The sequence below is a fragment of the Lepisosteus oculatus genome, chromosome 14 (assembly GCF_040954835.1).
Source record: "Lepisosteus oculatus isolate fLepOcu1 chromosome 14, fLepOcu1.hap2, whole genome shotgun sequence".
In the NCBI taxonomy this organism is placed as follows: domain Eukaryota; kingdom Metazoa; phylum Chordata; class Actinopteri; order Semionotiformes; family Lepisosteidae; genus Lepisosteus; species Lepisosteus oculatus.
The window spans coordinates 44,729,838-44,748,403 of NC_090709.1; the positions used below are offsets into that span (position 1 = coordinate 44,729,838).

Sequence of the window (18,566 nt, forward strand, 5' to 3'; positions counted from 1 at the left end):
CTCGGAAAATGATCTTCCCTCACTCTTCTACTCGGAGTTCAATCATTTTCTAAATCCAATGTCTCTTTTAGACTGCACCCTCTGTTCTGTACATTTCATTTGAGCACTTTCAGTCTCCACAGGTGGCAGGTTATTGGAAGAGCAATGGTCTTCCCAGTTTTGTTCTATTTGCAAAGGAATTTGGACAGTCTTTAAACACATGACCTTCACACTCACAGAGATTACATTTCCTCGCGCTTGTACATTCAGTATATGCATGTCCAATTTCCTTGCACTTACCACACACCACCTTTGTACAGGCATCCACAAAGTGACCCAGCTCCCCACATCTCCTGCACAGTTTTGGCTGCCCTTGGTAGAACACAAGGCCTCTATTTTCACCTAATCCAATCAAAGAAGGAATGTGTTTAAATCCACCATAACCATTTTTTGTCTTCATGCAATGAAACAGGTACTCTCCATGCACAGTTCCAGATGCCATCATCATCCAAGACTTTCTGAAGCTCACCTTTCACTAAACAATTCTTAGACAACCATGTCACAACATCTTCCTTCATCACCATCTCATTAAACATGCGAACAATCACAGTCCTATTAATTAATAATAATTGCTTACACTTATACAGTGCTTTTCTGGACACTCCACTCAAAGCGCTTTACAGGTAATGGGGACTCCCCTCCACTACCACCAATGTGCAGCATCCACCTGGATGATGCGACGGCAGCCATAGTGCGCCAGAACGCTCACCACACATCAGCTATCAGTGGGGAGGAAAGCAGAGTAATGTAGCCAATTCATAGGGGGGGGTTATTAGGAGGCCATGATTGGTGAGGGCCAATTGGAAATTTGGCCAGGACACCGGGGTTACACCCCTACTCTTTTCGAGAAACGCCCTGGGATTTTTAATGACCACAGAGAGTCAGGACCTCGGTTTTACATCTCATCCGAAGGACGGCGCCTGTTTACAGTCCAGTGTCCCCGTCACTATACTGGGGCATTAGGACCCACACAGACCACAGGGTGAGTGCCCCCTGCTGGCCCCACTAACACCTCTTCCAGCAGCAACCTTGGTTTTTCCCAGGAGGTCTCCCATCCAGGTACTGACCAGGCTCACACCACATTAGAAAGATCCATCAGCTTCTGCCATTCAAACATTCTAATCAGGCCCACATCTTTTTTTCTACTCTATTTTTATCCAAAATTGTTCCAGTAACTTTGCCGATTGAAACTAATGTCAAAACCAATTCCCTTCACCAAAGTGATTAAGCATTTGACATCTAATGCCTTAATCCTTTCTGTAACACCTTCCTTGAAAAGTCCAACCGTGAAATATCACCTGAGTGAGCCGAACCCTCACCACCCTTATACACCAAAAGTGAACAAAAGTAACGGTGCATGCCGACCCTACAGGCCGCCATGGCCGTTACAAATGTGTCAAAAGCAAACTAAACCTAAACCGAAACCTCTGCTGTGCACCAAACCCACCAAAACCCTATTCCCTTAATCTTACACTTATACAAAAACTCCACTCTCGACTTCTGGGTTTAACCCTTTACATCTCGAACACTGGTTAGAGACTCAGTGTGTCCCAGGCTCAGCGGTTATATAGGACAGGACTCGGCGAGCTGCAGGTGAAACTCGTTGTTCTGTGCTCCCCGTGCGGAATGCGCGTCTCCTCCCTCCAGACTCATCAAACCGCCTTCATACTCTACAGCGGGAAAAAAAAACTCCCTTTACTGTCTTCATACAGTACATCCCTCTTAAATCCCAGAAACACAGAAACTCCAGGGCGTTTCTGTGAGTCAGTACTAGGTTTCTCTGTTCGAGGTTACAAGCAGAAACAATAAAAGCGCTGAAAGCAGGAAGTTATTTCTCCTCGTAGGCATAGATGTGTAAAAATAAATGTTCTGATTCCTAAAACCTAATAAAATCCATGTAAGTCTCCTTTTCATCCCCAATGCATATAACTGAATAGAAACCAGTCAAGTTCAGCTACTTTTCTGATGTATATGAATACACCAGTTCTGGTGCAGCTCTTACAACAAAGATACTTAAGAACTTTTTTTTCATACGAGCTCTTGCCTTTTTTAAATTGAATATTTTTTCATTTCAGTAAATCACACGAAACACCAGCAACACTCATTGTAAGCATCTGACCAATCACATTCCTGAATTTTAAACCCATTTAGTATTTATTTTTAACTTGTTTTATTTATTTTTTTTAAATTTTAAAACCTGTTTTAAGTATTCTTGCCATTTTTAGCATATTGTAAGTGGATTTTTTCAAATATTTTATTTTTTAAATCATATCAACCCATTGTAAGTTCCCATTGATAATTCCTGAGCTTTATAACTGTGTATTATTTCTTTTTACCTTTTTTATTATTTTACAGAGCTTTTTAATATATTGTGAGCATTTTAGTGTCATTTTAAAATAGGACTATCAATGCTCCTGACTTTGAAACCTGTATTTATTCTGACATTATTCTCTCCACCTGCAGATGAGGGAGGTATTTGATTTTAAATTTGTTGATTTGGGGGGAAAATGTACATTCATTTCCTTGTATGTATCACCAGTGGGAAACTTTTTTTGGATGAATTGCAATCTTTACTTCAAGGCCTTCAGGCTGATATAGAAATGACGGGAGATTTAAATGACACATTTGATAAATCAAGGAACAGCATAACATCTAAAATGGCAGAACCCTCTAAAGTACTGAAAAAATTCCGGCACATTCATAATAAATACAATTTATTTAATTTAAAGCATAAAATTTGCTTTAAAAAGAAAACCACAATTTGTACGATATCATATTTCAGTATCGACATTCAGATGAAGAATTTGAGGATTTGAATATCATTGAAAAGTACATCGATTTTGGGACAATGTTTGCATCTGAATAACCCTTCCTCCTGGAGAGAAGGAAAAAAAAGTTTTGAGTCTCAGTCTTCAGGATCCCCCCCAAAAAACGTGCAAATTTGTTTCTGATGTATTTTGGATAAAGATATAACTCTCATAGAAGATACATTTTATCAGTTGAATGCAGTCGATACTTTCGACTTTTTATATGATGATAGGACCTACTGTACATTTAGGGCTCAGTACTGATAACACTGCTGCTATTGATGGAGTAGAAATAAGTGATGTACTGGCAGTTTTTTTTCTGAGGCAAGAGGTCCTAGAACACCTCCTATAAAAATGTTAAGATTCAGAGCAAGAAATATTTTTCCACCTCACCTAATGCTATTGCATTAACGAGGCTGAAGTTGGCTTCTTATTCGCCAGCTGCTGCTTTGTGTTTTTCGTTCCATCTTAAATGCTACTGCTGTGATGTTATGTCGTCTTTCGCCTGTAGATGGCTCTCTACAGTCATTTTTAAAAATACTTATCCGGATGTATTATTGTACATTTCCTCAGTAAAGGGGAATATGTAAGTAGAGACTGTCCAAATTGCATTTTTGTATGAAACACATTTCAGAAACACAACTCACAATAAAACAAACTGGCATGTTATACCACGAGTAAATAAGACAAAGGCAAAACGTAAATTCACTGGCACTTCCTGCATATTTTCCACGACCTTGCCTTCTGATCATAAAAAGTCTCAAACTCTTGCATTTTACAAGAAATTTTAATATAGCAGTTTTAAATGGGACATTTAGAACATGGCATATGAGACTATATGGTTAACTGAGGATGAGCAGAGGGTGATCGAACCTACCTCCTGGTTATAAAAATGTCTAGAAATTCTGACACAGATGTGTGAGAGACAATGGAAAAGACTATAAAAATCCTGAACTTCAGGACATTGTACTGTACCGTTTTTTTTTAAATACGACCCTCTGAACATGGCACGCAAGAATACATTGTCAAATGGTAAATGCAATGTTTGCTATATTTCTAGGGCCCTCCCTCCTGATTTTAAAATCATCTCATATTTCTGACATCAAGGTGTGAGACACAATATAACAGACTGTCAAAATCCTGAACTTCAGGACATTTTATGATACCATTTTAAAAATATGACCCTCTGAGCATGGCATGTGAGAAAATGGCATGTGAGAATGCATTGGGAAAAGGTGAATGCAATTTCTGCTGAATTGCTATTGCCCTCCCTCCTGATTACATACTCGTCTCACAATTCTGACACTGAGGTGTAACAGACACTATTAAATTGTGAAGTACAAGAGATTATACTGTTACGTTTTTTTTTTAATATTGACCCTCTGGCATGTGAGGACTTGTAGTCAACAAAATAGCACACATTCTGCCAATTTGCTTTGTCCCTCCTTCCTCGTTACCAAAACATCTTAGTATACCGACACTAAGGTAAATGTCTCTAAATCCAGAAGTTAAGTTGTCAAAGTATATCGGAGTCAACTAATACTGATCAGGTTCTGCTGCTGCTGAGCCCGCAGCCTTCACCAGAAGGTCCAATTCCCCAAGCCTGTACCCTTCAGAAATTGCAGTATAGAATGAAAAAAACTCCAATAGATATCGGCCACTGTTGGCGATTTTCCTTTAAGAGAGATAGATAATACTTTATTAATCCCGTAGGGAAATTGACAAATGATTCTCCAGAAATTTTCACTTTCACTGAGACCGAGGAGTGTTAAGCTGTACATGAGTCTTTGTGGCTCGGTTGTTAACAAAAAGGGTGGTGGTTTGAGCCTTCCCAGGGACGCTATGAGCCTTTTAATGTACACACCCATCTCACTTTACCTCCACGGCCGGTCTTGTACCGCAATCAAATACAGAGCCCGCAGGGGGCAGTAGGCTCTCAAATATAGCTCACTGTGTATATAATGAAGAAGTGGAGGTTAGTTTCTCATCTGCATGTTGCAGAGCCTTATGCAACTCGCAACAACAGTTGGGGTTTGATCCCTGCACGGGCTATTAGTTGAAAGACCATTGTAAATGACGTGTAACAGATTTATCCAGCTGGCTTTTATGTTTCATACTAAATTGCTATCTTGAAACCAAAATAATTAGAAATATGGAACACAACTGTTGTTCCCCATGAAGGAAAGCTGTTTTACACTGACGTCACTCCTTTTTATTTAATCCAGATTTTAAAAACAACTCCGCCCTATCAAAGGAAAATGTTACACAAAAGTTGGAAAGCACACTCTGAATCCATCTGTATATTTGATTTCCGCAATCCGTTCAAGGCTGTCTATGTTAATCGTAAGTGTATAGATGAAACATTTAATATATTGTTCAGTTTAAATCAAAATGCTTTACTACTACAAGAGAGAAGTATAGTATGGAGGATGCGAAAAAAGTGTGATTTCTTGGAAGAAAACTACTTTTCTTTGCGTTCGAAATTAATTCAAAACAATTGACACACAAACCCTTTGTCTTTTTTAAAGAGATTATATCTTTAAACAGACAAATGTATAAAATGTGTTTTTTTTACCTAGAGATTTAGGACAGGGGCGATGTATTACTAGTAAAGGCTGCTGACTAACACTGTACTGTCTGGAGATCAGCTCCATTTGCAATAAAAAAACATGCATAACAAAGCTGGAGAGCAGCTGAACTTGTGCTCAGTAGTCAGTATGGTGCTGAGGGTTCAATACTGGCGTTGTTGTATTAGCACAAGCTGCACAGGCTCTGAATCAGACCATTTCAATTAGTCTGATCAGTGTAGGACAAGTTAGCCCATGTCACCCAGCTCTGATTCAAGATCGAGTTGCATCTTCAACATTTTGTTTTTGTTTCTGATCATAATTTTCTTTAGTTATGATCGATATTGAACTTTTTCTAAGTAAAACAAAACTAATCAAACATGCAGGCAGATTTTTGAAAAGTATTAGGAGTTGACAGGGCGCTCCTTCGGAATAGTCGTCAGAAAATGTGAGAAAAGGAAAGTTACGTAAACTCTCACACACAGCATTAAAGACTGGAATCTGATCATAAAAAAACTAGCTGTCTCCCCGTCGGTAATCAAACCCCGGTTTCCCGCGTGACAGGCAGGGACACAAACAACTTTACTAACTAGGAGCGCTTGCTAGCTATTAGGAGGCATTTACTCTTAAATATGTTACTGTTTTGGGTTTCGACTTTAATTTTCCCGATACCAGTTATTTTACAAAAGTAAAGGCACACGGCACATGTGTGGCACATCACGTCCGAGTTTAGTGACAACTACCTCAGAGATTGTAAGCTGGGTAGTTTCAGATCACTTTTTTTTAAAGGTTCAAGCAAACCCGAATACCTTTGTGTAATCGTTTTTCATAAAGTGTAATTGTATTATAGCATGTGCCCTTGATGGTTTTCTTGATACGTTATATGTGCTCTTGTTTGTATTGTATGTAGTTTTGTTGTTCAAATAAAACGTAAAAGACACAACTTTCCGGATGCGGCTGCTGTAAAAATAAAATGACATCAAGGGTGCTGTACGCAGAGGTCTGAAACCTGCTCCATAGAAGATCTTTATCCAGAGGTGTTAAAGAAGTCGAGATCTCGCCATGAGAGGGGAAGCATCTCAGAAAAAGCAGGTGCAGTCGGTTCCACGGTCATAACGCCACTAAGTTGGGCGACAAGAGCAAAACCCACCCGGCTTCCTCCGGGCAAGTAATGAGACAAAGAGACAGCACACAGCAGGTAGCGTGGCCGAGCGGTCTAAGGTGCTGGATTAAGGCTCCAGTCTCTTCAGGGGCATGGGTTCGAATCCCACCGCTGCCAGGTCCTTCTGTCGTGACCCCCTTTCAGCTGGCTTCAGACGAAAGGGAGGGAACTGCTTTTTGCAGTCTCTCGAGAAACTAAGCAAAGTGTTTAAAGATACTTTCTCAGCTTGACATCAAGGCACAAAACAAAAACCTTCTTGCGTCCTCTCAACCCAAAAGCGCTTTGCCACTTTTTGCGTTATGCAGGGAACGACGTCTGCCCAGATCACTTTTGTGTCAATGCAAATCGTAGTGTGCCCTCCGTTTTAATGTTGGCTGTGCTGGCGTGCTGCTTCTGTCTGTGAAACTTGAATGTTCTGCTTCTTCACAACAAATCGTCGGCGGGGGTTGAGCTTGTTAAATCTTTGCGCATAGCGCTCCTTTGGAAGTACTTTGTCCAAGTTCAAAAGCGATCGTGGGATTTACTTCATGCGTGCAAAAAGCATGCCTCGCACGACACCTCTACATACCCGACCACCACTGCATCACACAGCTGCCAGCGCACCTCACCGTGCCACATAGCTGCAAGCGCACCTCACCGTGCCAGGCCACCACTGCATCATACAGCTGCCAGGGCACCTCACCGTGTCAGGCCACCACTGCGTCACACATATTTCAGCGCCATATATTTCATGGATATTATGGAATATAATGGATGGATATCTTAGTTATCTTTCTAGTTCACAGGTTTGCATGCATAATTTAATTTTGAAAGCCACTGAGACATCAGGTACTACTGTTGTATTTATGAAAAAGAAACAAAACAAAAAACATACTAACAACTGTGCCATCCTACTCCTTAGTTAATACATTTTATTATTCATCAACAGTTAACATTGTTAGCAAAATATTTTGAATTATATTTAACCCTATTTTTTCTTTAGTTTTGTATTTAACTTATTATATGATAGTCAGACTTAATGTATATTTGAACAATGAAAATATATTTTTACAAGATTTTACATTAAGCACTTAAAATTAATATGGTTAATAATAGTAAACTGTAACATGCTGTAACAAGATCGGTTAAACTGCGAAGAAAATGCTTTCAGAGAAAATGTTTCAGGTGTGAAGAATATAGATCTCCAATGCAATTTCAACCAAACCTGTTCCCACACACCCTGCCCCCACTACCATTAGAATATACACAAACATTTTAGCGTTTCATTCTGAGCAGAAGACCCTCACACCTGAAGAGTGCTGGCTGTGACGAATTAAACCGGTTTTACAGGTTTCAATCACAGACCATGTGACATGGGAGTCAGGAAACTAACACACAGCGCCACTGGATTTGATAACGCTATAAAAACGCTATAAAATAATGTGACTTTAACAGAACAAGTTTACAGCACAGTACAAAAATAAATGCTGACCATGACTTTAGAAGCATAAATTGCATTACACTCAATTTAAACACAAACTGTCTTTAGCCCTCTAAGCTGGTTCATACAGAAATGTAGAGATCCAGGCTCAGAACACACAGCTTCATTAGAGAATACATATGCAGGACAACTAGAGAAGACGTTTTACAGAGGATGGATTTTTAGAAACATCCCATCAGTGACATCACTGAAGTCAACTCCTAGGTACTGTAACTGTCGTGTGGATAGTTTCACAAGAATCAGACAAAGGTTTAAGCATCGCTTGTTCTAGATAAAACTGCAAAAAAAAAAACAACAACCAATAATGTACTTCTTTGCGGCTCTGTTTGCCCAAATCATATATTCACAACGTGAAATCTAGAAAATAATATTACGTAACCAAAATCCGCAATATGGAAACAGAACCTGTGTAATTGTTGATAGATGATGTACTCGTAACATTTTTTCAAGACGAACTACAACATTTAAAAAATGACTTGTATGTACTTGATATCTCTAATCAATCCACGGGTCCCAGCACAAAACGAAACTAAAACACATACCGTTTCGCGCTTCTTATTAGTTGCTCAAAAAGTAATTTGACCGTATGAAATGCATAATATAAACCTAGAAACATATACGTGAGCAGTACTTAAGCACTGTAGTATCGGTGTTAAGACATACCTCTCAAATACTGTAAATCAAGTTAAAAATATCTCAAGACCGATTCTGGTCTTAATGAAACCATGTTTCGTGTATGTTTTCTTTTTCATCTTGAAATAACTCATTTCTAAATACCTTTTTCACTGTTAACATCTTGTAGCAACTTTGCGACAAAATATACACTCTGACAGTTCATCCTGCTACCAACATTAAATAAAACAAATCTTAAGATTTCTATATTTATGTCTTTATTTAGTGGTTTCATTCGAAGCTTACAATGTTTAGGGAGAAATGGAATACTGGTGTGTATTTTTTTCTTTAAAGTACCGAGACCAGCCATATACCGTATGTTTATGTTAAGATTTCCCTTCAGTGGTAAAATTAGATTTGAATATTCAATACTTAAACGGGCACAGTTAAGACATTAAATATATATATACATATTGTATACAGTACAGTTTGCATACGGTAATATGTTTATGTTACGCGATTAAAAAATAAATAAATAAAACTGGAAGGTCCAGCACCACCATTATGTTTATATTGTTGTTTTTGTTGGTTGGTTGTTATTATGGTTATTAATAATACAATCTATAGTTGAAATCTGAGCCTAAATAAAAAGAAAAAGCAAGTGATTAGGTTTATGAGCAATCTAATTACTTATTCGTTTAAAACGCTATATAAAATAAAGTTTATTATTAATTTGCTGGACAGAGCGGTGAACATTATTATGCATAAGACAAAGATAACGATCCTGATCAGTTTAGAAATCTGTGTACGCTGTAAGGTTTTTACTTCTTAAACTTTTAAAATACACGTTTTGAATAGAAAGAAATCCTCTTCCTGGTATAGCACACCAGCACATCTTTTTTCTCCAATCAGAGGGGTGTCAGATAGTGTCAGGCAATCACCATTCTGCGTTGGGTAGCAACGGGTGACTGTTCTCAGGCGGAAGATGTAAACAGCTTAATGTTCGTGTTAAATAATTTTTTTTTAATTCAATTAAACGGGCACAGTTAAGACATTAAATATACATATACATACTGTATACAGTACAGTTTGCATACGGTAATATGTTTATGTTACGCGATTAAAAAATAAATAAACAGCACCAGCTGGATTCGAACACACAACCTGCCAGTTGGTAGTCACGCACCTAGACCAGTAGGCTACAAGACAGCTCGCATAAGCAGGCAGGCGAAACAGCCCTACACAGTTCTGCCGCAGTACACGGATATAATCATACCGTTATTCTTTAGATACGTGATTCCATATTATATTCCCTTTTAATCAAATTCTAAAAGTATGCTTGTTGACGTATCTGGTATCACGTTAGTTAAAGACTTCGAAGCTTACAATGTTTAGGGAGAAATGGAATACTGGTGTGTATTTTTTTCTTTTCATGATAGGTGTCGCATTTTAAATCATTTTCGTAGTTAGAAATTATGAAACGCCCTGTTAAAAGCAAGGAAGTTTTTATGCCCGTTGAAGTAAAACAAAATTCCTGACAAAGTATGGCTTGGACAGATTCCAAGTGCTTGTACAAATGTGCTAAAGAAATTATACTTTGACTATACAGCTTGTCCAAAGTCATCCATTATTAATACTATTAGTAATATCTTCAGTAAAGGCTTTGATGCATAAATATTTCTGATAAAGGTAGGTTGTGTACTTTTGTCCAACTGAGCAATCTTGCTTTCATAAAATATACCAACATTTTAATGACTGATGATTAACATGCTGTAATACACAGTTCAAAATTAAAGGCTCAAATGCTGTACATGAGAGGTTAAGCTCCCCCTGGCGGTTTTACAAGGCGATGCCGGATAGTTACACACGTGAACCGCGTGATACCCCGGTGGGCGTCGCGGTATGCCGCGAAATACCTCACCCATTTTGAATGGCTGCATCTGTACAGTGTGTACACAATGTACTTTATACACAAAGTAAGTGTTTTCGTAACTCTTGGACGTTTTGTGAAAATATTACTGGCATGTCAAAATCGCCCCCTCAACTGAACAGTTCCACCCCCCTCAGTTTTGGATAAAAGGTTTGGATAAAAAGTTTTTGAACACTTTCACTTACTTAACTTGAGCCGTAAAAAATAGTTGTACTTTGTCAATGGTCAGATAACTAACTATACTAACCCAGAATTCACAGTTACTACATCAGACTGTTTGATGTGCAGGGGGCTATCCATCCAGGAACAGCACGTTACATAGTGTCTATGTTTTGGGGTGTCAACATTATTATGACCTTATTTGCTCAGGTGGACCAATGGCTTGCAGTAGTTTATCCTTATACTTACAATCGTTATATAACTAGGACTGTAGTTATAGAAGTTTGTACTTTCTGTTGGTTTTACAATGATTTCTTAATGATTCAGATCCTCGTTACCGTTGATGTTGTTGAGAAAAAGAACACATATGGCTGATGCTCCTGGCAAAAATAATCATGTGAGTTCTGATGAACGTGGAACTGTTCTTTATCACTAAATACCAGATTGCTTGTCGTTATCTTCTAACATGAAATACTAATCAGTGGCATGCTTACGAGAATTCACTTGGATGGTTGCAACGGCTCCGTTTAAACCAAAATATCACTGCCCCCTTCAGGATTTCAGACCCCCCACTACAGATCATTCCCCTGGCGCCAGTCCTGGGTATAATGATGAACATAGCTGCCTTGCAAGCAGTGAATCCGGGTGTGATTCCCACCTGACCCATCGACAAACCTTTTCCGATGAATCTTTGATCGATTTTAAAAAGTCTTGAAGCTGGTAGGCTAGGGAAGAAGCACTGTTCGAGTGCACTGAGGAAAATGTGCTACTGTGCTGTGCTGCTCCAGTAGCGCAATTGGTCAGGTTGTGGTGCTTTTGTAGTGGAGTCATACCAAGGTTGTGAGCTCAATCATCACGTGGAGTAGGTTCCGTTTTCAGCTGCAGAAACGTGCTGTTGAATTTAAGTTGGTTCTTGTGTTACTTTTTCCTCTCAATGGAGCTGTATTAATGCAGGCACACCTGCATCCATGTCAAGTTATTTTATCATTGCTCACAAACCAACACACTGCAGGCACCTCTGATATTGTCACTGTTTGTGGGCCACATGTTCCTGCTGTCAGCCTACCATGATCATACACCTATAGAAATATTACTGCTGTAGTACAGGAGCGAAGAAACGAAATGAAAGCACACCAAGTTTAAAAAGGTCAAAGTGTGTCAAAGCCCTTCCTCGAGGAGGATGGGGTTCGAACCTACTTGTGCAGAGTATCATGTACTAAGAGGAGAGTGCTTTAACCACTAGGCCACCTCCATACACACTTTATCCCCCTCCGGACATGAGTTGGCTCTTTCCCCATACTCAAGGGTAATTTTCCTCTTCCACCTACAATTTCAACATTTACCTTGTGAGATGTCAAACCACAGAGCCTGTGCTGCGCTTCAGTGTTAGCTGTAGTGGACAGCCCATTGAACATAAAAAGCATATTGAACTCCTTTGACATAAGCCATTTCTCGTCACTTTGCTCAGCGAGCAGGCTCAGCGCACACTGAATGCAGGTGTCTCAGAGCAATTGAGATGTGTCCAAGTGGCTGTAAAAGGGATATTTGATGCCAATGCCATGGCTTAGGTCTCTGGTTGGAGTATTCTCGGTCGCATTTAATGGCAACGTCATGGCAACGTCAGCTCAAACCACCAAATGGAGACGGGCGTGCCGACAAGCTGACCCTGCTGATGCAGGATTAACACTAGGATGCGAGAATGCTGTGGCTTAGTTGGTTAAAGTGCCTGCCTAGTAAACAGGAGATCCTGGGGTTGAGTCCCAGTGATGCCTGTCTTGCCACACAGTTTATCATTATGGACAGCAACATGCTTCTACATTAAATTTAATGGAAGTGTTCATTTAATTTTTGGAGCAACTTGTTTTTAAAAAAATCCATACAAATTGCAAAAGATAAAATACTCATCTATTTTGTCAGTGCAGAGGAATTACTGCCAGCTGGCAAGGAAACGAAAAAGATTTTTTTGTCTTTAGCCAAAAACCTGTGAATGTAGAAGAAAGGTGATGTGCGTTAGTTTCTATGGCACAGTCAGTCAGCGTATCCTTCAGTTAAACATAACGTTGGTAAATCAAAAGTCCCCAGAGACGCATTTCAAATTAATCCGACCTCAACACTGTCTCGCCTAAATGTGATGGGGTTTCTTTGGATGTCCTTAAGCATCCTGATAGTTGCAGAGATTTCAATTTTTTGGCACAAGTCAAACTACAAGAAGTTAATAGTTGAGCGCCTAAGTCAATATCACCGGGAATGTGACTATGTAAACTTAAAAAGTATTCAAAATATTGCAATTTTGCTGTAGTTTAAAAAGATATTTTAGCTGGGGATCCTCAAATGATGAGGGTAGAAAAGAGAACTATTCGACACCATCAGGAGTGCTTAACGTGTGATAAAAGTGTTTTTTAATCACAAAGTGAAAATAGTCAATTTGTCTTTCACTTAGGCGTTCATTAAAAGCTCATTAAACAATGAAGGAGAGGCTCGTGTTCCGAATTCTCTTCGTGTCTCATTGTCTTGCTTTGATTTTTAAAATGTACACTGTTGGCTATTCACTCTTCCTAACACAATTAAAGAGCCGAGTTTAGTTCAGAGGTAAAGCATCTCATGCATCGTTTTCTATCACCAGCATCTCCACTCTGGATTTCTTTTTAAGCGCGATATCTTTTCTGTGATTTCTTTCGTTTGAATTCCCTCATGTGTGAATTTCAGCGCGACACATAAACTCGTTTGTCTGTTTTAAAGAGATGCAATTTTTAAAACAGACAAAATGAAAGACTTATTAACTAAATACACATAGAAAACGTGCACCTAATTGAGAAAATTTGGACTGGGGCGATGTATTATTGTAGCGGCGCAAGCTCACAGTGGTGCACTTGAGGAATGCGGTACAAGGGCCAGTGGTGCATTGGATAACGCATCTGATTACGGATCAGGAGACTGTAGGATCGTAATGCTCTTAAACCCAATACCATAACCGTAGTGTGTTCAGTCCTACACAACCTTTCTATCGACTGAATAAGCCTCCTGTTCCATCTCCATCTTCTTCCCACACATTCCGGCTATTTCAGCACCGTTATTGTTGGACCACAGTCACAGATACGTAAGGGACACTATTCTGAAGAACCGTCATAAATAAATAACGTTGCAAAAGGTAACAATAAGGGTTTCTTAATGTAACCTTACATTTGGCCGTACAATACAATTTTCTGTACCCTCAAAAAACTAAAAAAAAAATATTACTGCTTTCTCCTGAGAAACACAAGTTTACTGTCAAATCACAATAAATAATACAACAAATATACTAAATTAACACCCAGATATGACAACACACAGCTATGACAGAACACATTGAAGAGTTGAAAGCCCTTTAAATGTTTATTTCCTTAATTTCCATTCTCTTCCCTCCCCAGGATAACTAAACTAACTATAATAAAGACTGTATATGCATTACTTGTAATACAGCTACTAATAAAGATATACATGGAACTTAATTATTAATAAATAACACTTTTATTAATAAATACGTGTAATGATAACATTCATTGTGAATATTTGTGGTGTCTGGAAAGCAATTTTAGTTAAATATAATAATAATTTTCAAGCAAGTGGTGCATAACCTTGTTACTTAATGAGTCCATTATTTCCATTACATTCAAGACGGTTCTAATGTGATCAATTGTTCTGCTTAGTCCGCTACTGAGTTGCTTAAAACCTATGAAGAGGTGGTTTAAGCTAGACTCCTAATGCAGTAACATCTAACGGGCAGCAGCTGTTATTTAAGGTTTGTTGCAATTGAGAACAGGTTTAGTACAGAGTTGCTGACAAATTTCAGCGGAGTTTATTGTATATAAGTTTATTGCAATTGACCCATTGTAGCTACCAATCAGCAGCAAGGAAAAACAAACTTCACTTGTGCCTGTCAAAAAAAAAGGAAACAGAGTAGTAGTTTATGTGGTAATTTCAGGTACTGTACAATGTAAGAACTAATGTTAACTACTCCCATAGTAATGCGTGGGGTCCTATCAATAGAAAAAAACAGTTGTTGTAACCCGAAAATACAACAAACACAAAACAAGAAGTCTTCCAGGAACCTAGGTAAATCCCGGTAGTTGTCTAACAACTACGAAAAAAAAACCAAACGCAACAACTTCAAAAGAAAAAGAACATTAAAAACAAATCTGGGAAACAACAAAAACACAGAGTCTAATGCGAGAGCTTTTTCATGTCTTCAGTGCTCCTCTCGTCTCAGTAGACCTCTCTCATATATTTGTGTAGAGGTCAGCTGGAAATACACAGCTGATGGTAATTTAAGTAGGGAGCTGCGTCAGCATGCATGGGCTTCAAAGGAAAAAGTCAAGGTTTATTCCATGCTGAAAAGAGAAGGAAACACAATGTTTCAGCTGCGGAGCCTTATTTGATTGTGACTCGAAGTAAACCTTTACTTCTTCGTTTGATGTTCATTTATCTTCATCAGATACCTGATAGTATCTAAACTTAACAGTTGCTTTCAGTAGCTAAAGACACTAGGTGAGGCTTGAACTCACAACCTCGGCATGACTCCGCTGTGCACTACTGTATAAGTACCGCACGCTGACCGATTGTGCCACTGGAACTGTGCGAGGTATGCAGAAACACAGGGTGAAAACGGTTTCGGTTGTGGATCCATCTATACATGGGGAACACTAAAATAGCAAGGAAAATACAAGAAAAGAAACTGAAAGAATTGTGCTAACAGCAAAGGGGGACGGAGGGAGGTGGTCGGACAAGTAAATCAGCCTGGCAGATTATTTGTATCGACATTTTTTGAGTCAATCAGCAAACAGATTTCTCTCATGTGCCTTAAACTGTGCAGTTTGTATCTTCGTTGTAGATAAGTTTCTTCAGAAGTCCAGTAAACTGACAATAATGGAGAACTAGCTGACGCACCCCGTCGTGAAGACCCTCTGTAAGGTGATTACACGTTTCATTTTCAAGTCGCCTCCTTTACACGCAATTGCAGCCCGGACACTGAGAGAAAGCAGGAGAAATGGCTTCAATTTCAATGTGAAAGCGCAGTACAGGCTCGATGGCTTCACATCTCCTATCAATCAAATAAAATTGCAGTAAAGTGATCTAAATATGACTCTGAAGTACTGGGAAAGATGATTATTTTGAGCGTGCCTCCCAGGGTCTGCAACACAAATTGTTGAGAATATCACTGACCTTGCCGATATTTGCAGGGGATACGAGTGTTTTGCACATGTTGAACTACGACACGTCAAAATTGAGCTCCTTAGTCAATATCACCGGGAATGTCCAATAATGACGAACATAAGTAGCTTCAAGGAAACTTAGTCTCGCACATGGAGTTTTATCTTCGAATGGAGGTTGGGAGAATTCATTTATATTCTCGTTGCTCATTAGCTAAACTATTTAAAAAAAATATGACACAGATTTGTTCGAGAAAATTGTAATTGCCTTAAAGAGAGTCTTCTTGAAGATGTGCACCAGCTAGCTCTCCACTGTCAATTGACAGGACTTGAGAAGAAACTGTTCTCATACAACCAACATACAAATTACACATCTTAAGGAACATGAAGAGAAATCCGTGTACTAAATAACATAAAACTGTCGCTGCAAATTATCACCAAGCTGTTTTATGTGTCTGACCACCTCTTTCCTACTTTGCAGCGAGCACAAATCTTTCTGTTTCTTCATCGCTATTTTACTGTCTCTTTCCCCCATGTGGAGATGGGTCCACAGCCGAAACTTTAGGTCAGTTCCTGTTATTCTGTCTGATTGAAAGAGCTTTATTAAAGGCACTCCCATCTCTGCAGGAAAGTTATTGCTGCTCTCAACACAATATACTGCAGCCAAATATAGCGATACTGTCACTGCCTGTGGGCCACGTGTTCCTGCTGTCAGTCTATTATGTCATGTTCATCCACACCCAGAAACATTACTGCTGTAGCACAAGAGTTATATAGGCGCAGTCCATAGAGCAAGAATCTCTTAATCTCAAAACTGTGGGTTCAGCCCCCACATTGGGTCCCTCTGTGTCAATTTCATCCCCCCAATCCTCCTAGCATGACCTGATGGCGTAACAGTGATACCCAGTACCCAGCGTAATTCAGCTTTCTTTCCACTTGATTCAGATTTTGATCTGAAATCATCGGCCGAACAAGAGTTTGTCTAAATCAAGGGAGATCTGCTCACAAGCAAGTATTAAACACTTCAGCATTTACTGTTCGAATACCACAGTTTGTCAAAACACTGCCGCTTCTTAAGCTAATAAGTAACGGTTTTTGAGCACGCATTGTATTGTTAATGCTTATATTAAAAAAGCATAAATTCACATAATGGAATTTGGACTGAAAATAGTAGTCCAGCCCCTTTACAACATTACATACCCTCTGATTAAAGCTTAAAACTACAGTAGCAGGAGTAATAATAATGTCAACAACATGTTTGGAGTTCGGCATTTCATTTATTCTGCGGAAACATCGTATGGGAATGAACTGCCCGAGATAAAAGAGTAATTGCGGCTTCAGATCGTTTTTACAGAGCATTGCGTTGTTCTGTTCATGCTGACTACACGCTTTAAATTTGTCGTTTACTGCAAGCGTTGCTTTTCCAGGTTTTTCTGAAATTCCTCGCATTTGAGCCAGCACTAAAATATTTCATTCCCGTCGCTGAATACATCGTGGAAACGGTATTTGGAACGGAATGCTGTCACTCATGAAACGTCTTTGTTATTCGGTTCTGAAGTTTGAAAATGAAAATAAAACGGGGGTCACCTCATATGCTTGAAAGAAGTCCAAGCAGCATAAAAACCCGCGAATTCTCACAAAGGCTGCACCTTTCTTCTGCTGCTTTTATAAATCAGCCTTAAACATTTGAATGCATACCTTACTGCTGCTAATCACATTCACGTGTTTACGAAGCTTTTTTCTGTCCGTTATGTTTTTGCTAAGCAGTTTCTCCGTTTTCCTCGTACTGTGATTGTCAGCGAGCACAACAAGACTGAAACAGTGTAAAGGCAGGTAAAAAAGACAGGGTAAAACGCCTGATTATCGGGAGTGGGATTTGAACCCGTGCCTCTATTTGGAGAGCGAAACACAAAGCTTATAAGAAACTGTGAATTTGCTATTTTAAACTGCTCGACTATCCTGAAAAAATGTGTGCTAATTGCACCAGTCGCATGCGATTTTCCGTAACTTTAGGGCGATAGATACGACTGAACGAACACAATTTGTGGCGTTTAGCATGACATAGAAAACGTTACCGGAGCATTCGGGTCCGGACTACCAGACTCGAAAATAATTTTACCCCCACACTGTCAAACTATTAAACTCCCAGCCTCTCTCACTCTCTCCTCACCTCTCACCTATGATCTGAACCTCACAGTGCCTTCTTTCTTACCAAAAACCCAAACACACATTGAAAATCTACCTCTACCATACATGTCAAAAGCTCACTCCCCATCATTTCTATCCCTTTATTTCATTCTTTTGATGGATGTTTTTGCACATAACCTGTTACATTTTTGTTGTTTTGCACACTGCCTGTTGTTGTTTTTTGCACATCGGCTGTTGTCTCTGTCTTTCTTTTGTTATACAATTGTATTGTTGTTGTGTTTTTTTCTTTGTACTACTTATGTCCGAGAGCTAGCTAAATAGCATTTCGTTATACCATATACCTGTGTATGAGTATAATGACAATAAACTTGAACTTGAACTTGACATAGTCTTGCAGGCAGTATATTATTTTATCGTTTACTCGTATAAAAAAACACGGTCTTCTCGTTCCTAAGTCAGATTTTTAGTGCTTTCGA

At 39.1% G+C, this 18,566-nt stretch overlaps 1 non-coding gene across 1 annotated transcript; it reads left to right on the forward strand.

The window, feature by feature from the left end:
- Positions 1 to 6,610: 6,610 nt before the first annotated feature.
- trnal-aag (transfer RNA leucine (anticodon AAG)) lies at positions 6,611 to 6,692 on the forward strand. Its single transcript has one exon. It is a non-coding gene; the product is annotated as a tRNA-Leu (tRNA).
- Positions 6,693 to 18,566: the final 11,874 nt, after the last annotated feature.